Here is a 12,278-nt window from a genome sequence, read left to right on the forward strand (position 1 = left end):
AATTCGAGGGACGCCATCTTGGATGACGTCACTTAAAGGAACCTTCATTCGTCGTCTAGTCGTCGGGAGAAGAGGATGTACGGCGCCGGAGGTCTTAAAGATGGAGCCGCTCCTCGTCGGATGGATGAAGATAGAAGATGCCGCTTGGATGAAGATGTTTGCCGGTCCAGATGTCCTCTTCTGCCCGGATAGGATGAAGACTTCTGCCGCTCCGGATGTCTTCTTTTGGTCCATCGCTGCTCAGCTGAGTGAAGACGACTCAAGGTAGGGAGATCTTCAGGGGGATAGTGTTAGGTTTATTTAAGGGGGGTTTGGGTTAGAGTAGGGGTATGTGGGTGGTGGGTTGTAATGTTGGGGGGTGGTATTGTGTTTTTTTACAGACAAAAAAGCTTATTTCTTTGGGGCATGCCCCGCAAAAAGCCCTTTTAAGGGCTGGTAAGGTAATAGAGCTGTTAACTTTTTATTTTAGAATAGGGAAGGGCATTTTTTTATTTTGGGGGGCTTTGTTATTTTTTTTAGGGGGTTTAGAATAGGTGTAATTAGCTTAAAATTCTTGTAATCTTTTTTTATTTTCTGTAATTTAGTGTTTGTTTTTTTTGTAATTTAGTTTAGTTGATTTAATTGTAGGTAATTGTAAATAGTTTAGTTAATTAATTTATTGATAGTGTAGTGTTAGGTTTAATTGTAACTTAGGTTAGGATTTATTTTACAGGTAATTTTGTAATTATTTTAACTAGGTAGCTATTAAATAGTAAATAACTATTTAATAGCTATTGTACCTAGTTAAAATAAATACAAAGTTGCCTGTAAAATAAATATAAATGCTAAAATAGCTACAATATAATTATTCGTTATATTGTAGCTATATTAGGGTTTATTTTACAGGTAAGTATTTAGCTTTAAATAGGATTAATTTATTTAATAAGAAATAATTTATTTCGTTAGATTTAAATTATATTTAATTTAGGGGGGTGTTAGGGTTAGACTTAGCTTTAGGGGTTAATACATTTATTATAGTAGTGGCCCGGGTTGGCAGATTAGGGGTTAATACTTGAAGTTAGGTGGCGGCGACGTTGGGGGGGCAGATTAGGGGTTAATAAATATTATGTAGGTGTCGGCGATGTTAGGGGCAGCAGATTAGGGGTACATAGGGATAATGTAGGTTGCGGCAGTGTGCGTTCGGCAGATTAGGGGTTAAAAATATTTATTAGAGTGGCGGTGGTGTGGGGGAACCTCGGTTTAGGGGTGCATAGGTAGTTTATGGGTGTTAGTGTACTTTAGAGCACAGTAGTTAAGAGCTTTATGAACCGGAGTTAGCCCAGAAAGCTCTTAACTCCTGACTTTTTTCTGCGGCTAGAGTTTTGTCGTTAAAGTTCTAACGCTCACTTCAGCCAAGACTCTAAATACCGGCGTTAGGAAGATCCCATTGAAAAGATAGGATACGCAATTGGCGTAAGGGGATCTGTGGTATGGAAAATTTGCGGCTGGAAAGTGAGCGTTAGATCCTTTCCTGACTGACTCTAAATACCAGCGGGCGGCCAAAACCAGCGTTAGGAGCCCTTAACGCTGCTTTTGATGGCTACCGCAGAACTCTAAATCTAGGCATATGTTATTAAAAAGGTTATGTACCTAGGTAGACTCAGGAGCAGCAATGCACTTGTGGGAGATAGCTGGTGATTGGTGGCTACACACATAAGCCACTTGGCACATCAGATGTGTTCATCTATCTCCCAGTAGTGCCTTACTACTCTGGATCTGACTTTCACTATAAATGTAATCCCTTTGCAGGGGTTCAGCACATACTAATATGCCAGCAATAGTGCTATAATAGAAAGATCCAACAATTGTGTCCCTTTAATTATGCATTGTTGTTGAAAACATAGTAACATAGTAGATGACATACAAAGCCCTCAACTGCACTGCTCCCCCCTATATCTCAGACCTTGTCTTTAGATACTCTCCCTCCCGTCCCCTTCGCTCTGCTCATGACCTTCTACTCTCCTCCTCTCTGGTTAACTGATCGCACTTCCGTTTACAGGACTTCTCCAGAGTGGCTCCCATCGGTCCAGAAGACTCTCCCCTAGTTTTGAAAGCTTCAAGCGCTCCCTAAAGACTCTACTGTTCAGGGATGCATACAACCTATGCTAACCTTACTTTATACCAGTTCCACTCCTCCATTGCTATCCTCTGAACCCCCTTAGCATGTAAGCCTTCTTAAGAGCTGACTACAACAGTGCAACTCCTGGCAGGGCCCTCTACCCATTTGATCCCTATAATTGTTTTGTTGTACTCCCCCTTTGTTTATAGCGCTGCAGAATCTGTTGGTACTCTACAAATAACCGATAATAATAAAATAATAATGAGGTTGAAAAAAAAGACCAAAGTCTATCAAGTCCAACTTATACAAATCTAATATACTTACAAAAAGCTCCAGTTGACCTTAAATTAATTCCACTAAAAGGTGACCTATTTAATACAAGCAATCTTATCAATAAATTTTGTTTCTAGACAGAAATGTATCTAAACCCTTTTTAAATGTATCTAAGGTATCGGCATTCACTACCTCCTTTGGTAATGAGTTCAACAATTTAATTTCTCTTACAGTGAAAACATTTTTCCGTTGCAGGAGATTAAATCTCCTTTCCTCCAACATTAAATTGTGACCTCTTGTCACAAACAATTTTTTTGGAATAAACAGAGCTTCTGCCATCTCTGAATATGAGCCTTGAATATATTTATATAAAGTAATTATGTCACCTCTCAAGTGCCTTTTTTCTAGAGAAAACAGACCCAGTTTAGCTAACCTCTCCTCATAGCTTAAATTCTCCATTCCCCTTATTAGCTTTGTAGCCCTTTTCTGAATTTTTAATAGTTATGCAATATCTTTTTTTGCGATCGGTCCCCAGAACTGCACTCCATACTCAAGATGAGGCCTTACCAGGGATTTAATAGTGACAAAAAAGCATATGTACATATCCTCAGCAGCAGCAATGCCCTATTGGATGATAGCTGGTGATTGTTGGATACACACATATGTCTTTTGTCATTGGCTCACCAGATGTGTCCAGCTAGTTTGCAGTAATGCATTGCTGCTCTGGATATTACTTTAAATATAAATGTTACCCAGTTGCAGAGGTTAAAACATAGTTATATGCAAGCAATAGTGCAATAAAAGAATACTCTAACACATTACAGTGTTTTCTTGATGTACTTATATGTCCCTTAACCCCTTAACGACCACAACATACCCTGTATTGTTTGTTTATAATAGCGCTATTAAACCCTCCCTCCCTCCTGCTGGTTTCTGAAAATAGCAGAGACTGCACTAGTGCAGTGCCGAGACTGCACTATGAAAAAAGCAACCCTTATAGAAAGACCAGCAACGTACAGTGTACATCACTGGTCATTAAAAGGTTAAACACAGTCTATTTTACATGCATGATAAATAAGTTTACAGGTCCTGGTTGTGTTTTGTAGCGGCATTAGGCACTAGTAACCTTTTTAGCAATAGTCATTTAATTTCCAATCTCCTACTACTTATACTGAGCCCTGAAAGGGTTACTTTTTTTTTTTTCTTGCTCAAAAGTTAATCAGATGAACATCTTTTTCATACAGACTTTGAATCACTGAATGAACAATTTCGCAAATTAGGATTGATGAAGTATGTCAACCACTGAAAAATTGCACCTTTTAGATTTAACATTTACCTAACTAAGCAGAAAAAAACATCTGCAAAAGGTATGTTCTTGCGCTTTTCTGTTCTACATTTTGTCCTTATGGTTTTCATAATTACACATTGATGCACTACATGATGAAAAGATAATACAATTTAAAGCAGAATGAATATTTAATGATTGCTTTTTGTTTTCAATAACTATATATTCATGTAATATCTTATTCCTTACATTACACACTGAAGCATAGTAGTGTTTTAAACCCTGAAAAATAAAAACAAATTGCATTTAGCTTAAAGATTTTGTTTTTAATTTTATCTTTAAATAATTTCAGCCATTTGCAGATGGGGTCACTAACACGACCAATGCTTCTTCAGCATCTATTTTAGTAATAACTGGGCACGGCAAAATAGAAATAGAAAAGCAAAGTATTTAAACAAACTATTATGAAATGTCACTGAAGTAAAGGAAGCAAGCGAGATCTGTGCATTTTATATTTACACACACACACATTTACATAAATATACTCATATATATATATATATATATATATATATACATATACATATATATACATATATGTATATTGTGTGGCTGTTTTAGGGTCTCAGGTATTGGAGAGGACCTTGACGTGGTACCTGAGCTTGTCCCATTTGGCCAGATGCAGTGACTAACCTTTCCATTTTTGCTTTTAAATCTTAGCTGAGAGCTTGTAAGTGAGTGCTGGGTTTTCTCTGTGTGTTGTATCAATTTGTTTTGTAATTTTCCCTATGGTTCTTGCACCCAGACCTGTCTGGGGCTAACTGCTTGTGGCTCTGGGGACAGCACAGCTTCCTGTGAGTGCCAGTGGCACCCAGGGCTGAGCATGTTGCAGGGTCATGGGATGTGTACCCGGTCCGGTATGAGAGTGCAGTTCCCTTCCGTGTTTTGTATATGTCTAGGGTGGTTACATATTCCTGTGCACCCTTCCCTTGTTTTCAGTTTGTTTGGATTTGAAAGCTTGCATTGTGTGGCTGTTTTAGGGTCTCAGGTATTGGAGAGGACCTTGACGTGGTACCTGAGCTTGTCCCATTTGGCCAGATGCGGTGACTAACCTTTCCATTTTTGCTTTTAAATCTTAGCTGAGAGCTTGTAAGTGAGTGTTGGGTTTTCTCTGTGTGTTGTACATATATATATATATATATATATATATATATATACATATATTTATTATTATTATTATACTTTATTTATGAAGCACCAACATATTCCGCAGAGCTGTCCATGGATACAATTAATTTAAATAAAACAATGAAATAAAACTTGTGTCAGGACAAAATTTACAAACACATACAGGAGGATTTGAGGGCCCTATTCTCATGGGAACTTACAATCTAGAAGGGTAGGAGGTTGAGAAACAGGAGGTGAGGACTGCAAGATTGAGAAAGATGTTAATGCAATGAGTTAGGTGAGGGAAATGGTAGGTAAGTGAAATTAATTTATTATTGAGTTGGGTGGTAGGCTTCCCTGAACAGAAAAGTCTTCAGGGAGCTTTTAAAGGAAGAAAGATTAGGGCAAAGCCTGATAGCATGAGGGAGAGTGTTCCAGAGGGTAGGTGCTACACGACAGAAGTCCTGCAGTCTAGCATGAGAGGAGGTGATAGTCGCGGATGCAAGGAGCATGTCATTGTTGGATCTTATTGGGCGGGCTGGAGTATACTTGTTTATTAGAGAGGATAGGTAGAGGGGAGCGGCGTTGGTGAGAGCTTTGTATGTAAGGGTGAGAATTTTGAATTTAATTCTGCTGTGAATGGGGAGCCAATGAAGGGACTCGCAGAGAGGTGCAGCAGATACAGAGCGACAGGAAAGATGGATCAGCCTGTCAGATGCATTTAGGATGGATTGAAGGGGGGAGAGGCAAGAAAGAGGAAGGCCAGCAAGTAGGTTATTGCAGTAGTCAAGTCAGGAAATAACAAGGGAGTGGACTATTTGCTTTGTGGTGTTAATGCTCAGAAAAGGGCGAATCTTGGAAATATAGATGGTTGCGGCAGGATGTAGAATGCGATTGGATTTTGGGGACGAAGGAAAGATTTGGGTCAAGTGCAACTCCGAGGCAGCGGACTTGGGACGATGGGGAAATGGTGATGCCGTCAACAGGGATAGAGAAGTCAAAAGTCAGCGTAGAGCTTGAGGGGGAGATAAGAAGGAGCTCAGTCTTGGACATGTTACTCTCTAGGTGGTGAGAGGCCATCCAGGAAGAAATACCAGATAAGCAGTCACTGACAAGAGAAAAGACAGAGGGAGAGAGAGCAGGGGTGGAGAGGTAGATCTGGGTTTCATCAGCATAGAGGTGATATTTGAAGCCATAACTGTTGATAAGTTTACCCCGCAAAGAAGTATAAATAGAGAAGAATAGAGGACCCAGAACAGATCCTTGAGGTACTGCAACAGACAGAGGCATTGGAGAGGAGGAGTCGCCAGCAAATGACACAGAAAAAGACCTATGAGAAAGATAGGAGTGAATCCAGGAAAGAGCAGTGTCCCAGAGGCCAAAAAAGCTAAGGATCCGTAGAAGGAGGGGGTGGTCAATTGTGTCGAAGGCAGCTGAGAGATCAAGTAAGATGAGTATAGAGTAGTGGCCAATATTTTTAGCAGAGAAGATTGTTAGTAACCTTGGTAAGGGCAGTCTCAGTTGAGTGTTTGGGGCAGAATCCAAATTGCTGGGGATCAAGCAAAGAGTTGGTGGACAGGAAGTGGGTTAGGCGATTGTAAACTAGTTTTCAAGGAGTTTTGATGTTAGTGGAAGCAGTGATATGGGGCGGTAGCTTTCAGGAGAATTAGGGTCGAGGGAGGGTTTCATGAGTATGGGAGTGACTTTTGCGTGTTTGAAAGAAGATGGGAATGAGCCGGTAGAGAGAGGTTGAAGATGTGAGTAAGAGCAGGAGTGAGGGTGGAAGACAGGGAGGGTATTAGATGGGAAGGGATAGGGTCGAGAGGGCAGGTAGTGAGGCAAGAGGAAGATAGTAAGGAAGAAACTTCATTCTCAGTGGCTGGAAGGAAGATGCAGAGGGTGGCAGAGGGATTAACTGGGCCTGTTGTTGGAATATTGCAGGATGGTGTTGGGATGTTGCTTCGGATAGTACGTGTTTTGTTTAAAATGTAGTCTGCCAGGTCTTGAGCACTAAAGACAGACAGGGTGGGGGGGGTGGAGAAGGTGGGTAGAGGAGAGAGTTAAAGGTGGAGAAGAGTTGTTTAGGGTTTGAGGAAAGAGTAGATATGAGAGAAGAGAAGTCGGTTTGCTTGGCTAAGTGAAGGGCAGATGTGTATGAACGAAGAATAAACTTATAGTGTATGAAATCAGGTTCAGAGTGAGTTTTCCTCCAGACAAGCTCAGTAGTACGGGAGCATTTTTGCAAATAGCATGTTTGGTGAGCATGCCAGGGCTGTAACTGACGGCATGATGTTTTGCGCATTTGGGGAGGGGCAAGTGTGTCTAATGCAGAAGAGAGACTTTTGTTATAGTGGGCTGTAGCGTTATCAGGGCAGGTTATAGTGGAAGTGTGAGGGAGGAGATCTTGAATGATTTTTGAAAATTGGAGCGGATCCACAGTATGTATATTTCTACAGGTGCGGGGGTGGGATGGAGAAGTGGGTTTAGCTGTTGCATTAATATTATAGGTGACCAGGTGATGGCCTGAAATCAGAAAAGGGCGACAGGTGGTCAGATATAGAACAGAGGTAGGAAAAACATAATTTATTCTCACCTGATAAATTTATTTATTTCTTGACACGGTGAGTCCACGGATCATCTTAATTACTCTTGGGAATATCACTCCTGACCAGCAGGAGGAGGCAAAGAGCACCACAGCAAAAGCTGTTAAATACCACTCCCCCTGCCCACAATACCCAGTCATTTGACCAAAGGGAAAGGAGAAAGGAAGTAATCTAAGGTGCAGAGGTGCCTGAAGTTTATAGAAAATCAAACTGTCGAAAAACCGGGCGGGCTGTGGACTCACCGTGTCAAGAAATAAATAAATTTATCAGGTAAGAATAAATTATGTTTTCTTTCTAATGACACGGTGAGTCCACGGATAATATTAATTACTGTTGGGAACCAATACAAAAGCTAGAGGACACGGATGATAAGGGAGGGACAAGACAGTTAACCTAAACAGAAGGCATTACTGCTTAAAGAACCTTTCTCCCAAAAGATGCCTCTGCTGAAGCAAAGTTATCAAATTTGTAAAATTTAGAAAAAGTATGCAAAGATGACCAAGTCGCAGCCTTGCAAAGCTAATCTACAGAAGCTCCATTTTTGAAAGCCCAAGAAGAAGAAACAGCCCTCGTGGAATGTGCCGTGATTCTCTCAGGAGGCTGCTGACCAGCAGTCTCATATGCCAAGTGAATAACACTCCTCAACCAACAAGAAAGAGAAGTAGCCGTAGCTTTCTTACCCTTACGCTTCCCAGAAAAGACAACAAATAAAGAAGAAGACTGGCAAAACTCCTTAGTCGTCTGCAAATAATATTTCAATGCACGAACCACATTCAGGTTGTGCAACAAACGCTCTCTATGAGAAGAAGGATTAGGACACAAAGAAGGAACAACAATCTCTTGATTAATATTCTTATCAGAAACAACCTTGGGAAGAAAACCCAAGGCAGTACGCAGTACTACCTTATCAGAGTGAAAAATAAGAAAAGGCAATTCATACTGTAAGGCTGAAAGCTCCAAAACTCTTCAAGCCGAAAAAATAGCCACCAGAAACAAAACCTTCCAAGATAACATCTTAATATCCAAATAATGCATAGGTTCAAATGGAGCCTGTTGAAGGACTCTAAGGACCAAATTAAGACTCCAAGGTGGAGTAGTAGACTTAAACACAGGTCGAATATTAACCAAGGTATGACAAAAAGAATTAGCATCTGACACATCCGCCAGGCACTTGTACAATAAAATAGATAAAGCAGAAATTTGACCCTTCAGGGTATTAGCAGATAAACCTTTCCCCAAACCCTCCTGGAGAAAAGACAAAATCATAGGAATCCTAACTCTACTCCACGAGTAGCCTTAGGAATCACATCAATACAAATATTTACGCCAAAACTTATAATAAATTTTCCTAGTCACAGGCTTACGAGCCTGAATTATAGTCTCAATGACTGACTCAGAAAAACCACGCTTAGAAAGAATCAAGCGTTCAACCTCCAAGCAGTCAGCTTCAGAGAAATGAGATTTGGATGAAGGAAGTGACCCTGCAGAAGCAGGTCCTTCCTTGATGGAAGACACCAAGGTGGAAGGGAAGACATCTCCACCAGATCTGCAAACTAGATTCTGCGAGGCCACGCCAGAGCAATGAGAATCACTGATGCCCTCTCTTGTTTGACCCGAGCAGTGACCCAAGGAAGAAGAGCAAATGGAGGGAACACATAAGCCAGACTGAAAGTCCAAGGAACTGCCAGAGCATCTATCAGAACAGCCTGAGGATCCTTTGACCTCGGGAGCTTGGCATTCTGACGAGATGCCATGAGATCCAACTCCGGCTGCCCCCAACTGAGAATCAAACTGGAAAATACCTCTGGATGAAGTTCCCACTCCCCCCGATTGAAAAGTCTGTCTGCTCAGAAAATCTGCTTCCCAATTCTCCACCCCTGGAATATGAATAGCAGAAAGACAACAGTTGTGAATCTCTGCCCACTTAATAATCTTGGCTACCTCTGTCATGGACAAGGAACTCTAAGTTCCTCCCTGATGATTGATGTAAACCCCTGACGGTATGTTGTCAGACTGAAACCTGATAAACTGGGTTGAAGCTAGCTGAGGCCAGGCTAGAAGAGCATTGAAAATTGCTCTCAGTTCCAAAACATTTATTGGAAGAACCGACTCCTCCCTAGTCCATAGACCCTGAGCCCTTAATTAACCCCAGACAGCACCCCAGTCCAGCAAACTGGCATCCGTGGTTACAATCACCCTGGCAGGTATGCGAAAGCAAGTTCCATGAGAGAGAAGATCCTGAGACAACCACCATGGAATAGAATCTCTGGACATCTGACCTAGAACAATCTTTGGAGATAGATCTGCATAATCCCAGTTCCACTGTCTGAGCAAGCATAACTGCAGAGGTCTGAGATGGAACTGAGCAAACAGAATGATGTCCATGACTGAAACCATCAGACCAATAACCTTCATGCACTGAGCCACTGACAGCTGAGGAAGGGACTGAAGAGCAAGACACATATTGAAAATCTTTGACTTTCTTGCTTCTGTCAGAAAAATTTTCATCTCTAGAGAATCTATAATTGTCCCCAAAAATACCACTCTTGTAGCCGGAATTAAGGAACTTTTTCCTAAATTCACAGACACTCAGTGTGGGAGTTTGCTAGTTGAAAAGATGGAGCCTGAACTAGAATGTCGTCCAGATAAGGAGCCACTGCAACACCCTTCAATCGAAGCAACGCCAACAATGCTCCCAGTACCTTTAAAAAAATTCTGGCAGCTGTTGCCAGACCAAAAGAAAGAGCTACAAACTGAAAATGTTTGTCTAGAAATGCAAATCTTAGGAACCTGTGATGATCCCTGTGAATGGGAATATGTAGAAACGCATCCTTTAGATCCACTGTGGTCATGAACTGCCCTTCCTGAACCAAAGGAAGAATGGAACGAATAGTTTCCATCTTGAAAGACAGAGCCCTTAGAAACTTGTTTACACTCTTGAGATCTAAAATAGGTCTGAAAGTTCCCTCCTTTTTGGGAATGATGAAGAGATTGGAATAAAAACCCAGACCCAGTTCCTGATCAGAACAGGAACTATCACTCCCATGTCGGAAAGATTCTGAACACAACGTAAGAAAGCCTCTCTTTTTATCTGGTTTACAGATAACCTGGAGAGAAGAAACCTGCCTCTGGGAGGAAAATTCTTGAATGCCAGTTTGTAACCCTGGGACACGATATCTACCACCCAGGGATCCTGAAAAGCTTGAACCCAAGCTTGAGCGAAGAAAGAGATTCTGCCCCCCAGAAGATCCATTCCCAGATCGGGGGCAGACCCTTCATGCTGATTTTGAGTCAGCAACAGGCTTCCTAGACTGCTTCCCCTTATTCCAAGACTGGTTTGACTGTTCCTGCTTGGAGGAAGAACAGGAAGATTCACCAGAGAAGTTACGAAAGGAATGAAAATTACTCTGACGACCCCTCTGTTTATTTTTTTTTATCCTGAGGAAGAGAATGCCCCTTCCCTCCAGTAATATCAGAAATAATCTCAGCCAAACCTGGCCCAAACAAGGTCTTACCCTTGAAAGGAATAGACAAAAGCTTAGACTTAGAGGACATATCCGCAGACCAGTATTTTAACCATAAAGCTCTGCAAGCTAAAATGGCAAAAACATACATTTTATCTCCCAACTTGATGACCTGTAGAGAAGCATCTGCAATAAAGGAATTAGCCAACTTCAAAGCCTTGATTCTATCTTGAATTTATTCAAGAGGATTATCTTGCTGAATAAAATCAGACAATGCATCAAACCAATATGCCGCCGCACTAGTAACCATAGCAATACATGCAGCCGGTTGCCAATGATACCCCTGGTGAACATAAATCTTTTTTAAGCAAAGCTTCCAACGTCTTATCCATAGGATCTTTAAAGGAACAGCTGTCCTCAATAGGAATAGTGGTCCTCTTGGTCAGAGTGGAAACTGCTCCCTCCACCTTAGGAACCTTAATAGAATCAGCAATAGGAAACATCTTCCTAAAAAATTGGAGAAGGGGAAAAAGGAATCCCAGACTTTTCCCATTCTCGTGCAATAATATCTGAAACACGGTCTGGTATAGGAAAAACTTCCACTGAGGAAGGGACATCAAAAAACTTATTAAGTTTACTAGATTTCTTAGGAAAAACCATGAATAACGCCTCAGAGTCATCCAAGGTAGCCAAAACCTCCTTGAGTAACAAACGGAGGTGCTCCAGCTTAAACCTAAAGGGAACAACCTCAGGTTCAGAAGAAGGATTTACACTATCAGAATCTGAGATCTCGCCCTCAGATACTACTGAAGTATCTTCCTCCTCAGACTTATGAGAAGAAACACTAGACACAATTGCAATAGAATCAGAAGCCTTATACTTCCTCTTGCGCTTCCCCTGTAACATAGGAAAAGCAGATAAAGCCTCAGATATTGCCGAGGATATATGGGTAGCCATATTCTGCAAGGAGAAAACAACCTGAGATGAAACACAGGGCACTGTAGAAGACGTATGAGGAGAAAGCTGCGGATTAGCCTGAACAGGAGACTCCTGAACAACATCTGCCTTAGACAATGAAGGCTCAGAATAAAAAAGTCTACCCTTGTAATGTAATGTTCTCTCAATACAAGAGGAACAAAAAGGGATAGGAGGCTCAACATTAGAATTTAAACATAGAGAACAAGCAACAGCTTGTAGGGCCTCTTGGTCCATCTTATTCCAAAGGAAAAAAACCTTAATCAATAAAAAGTTCAAATCAGAATTTTAATGAAACAAAAAAACAGACTATTTTTTTTAAACTAGAAAATCCTTAAATAAACTGCACAATAAATCTTGCAGCAACAATTTTTCACAAAATGAATGCAAAAAGAGACACAAACGTTATAGTC

This window comes from Bombina bombina, chromosome 7, assembly GCF_027579735.1.
Source record: "Bombina bombina isolate aBomBom1 chromosome 7, aBomBom1.pri, whole genome shotgun sequence".
NCBI classification, from domain to species: Eukaryota; Metazoa; Chordata; class Amphibia; order Anura; family Bombinatoridae; genus Bombina; species Bombina bombina.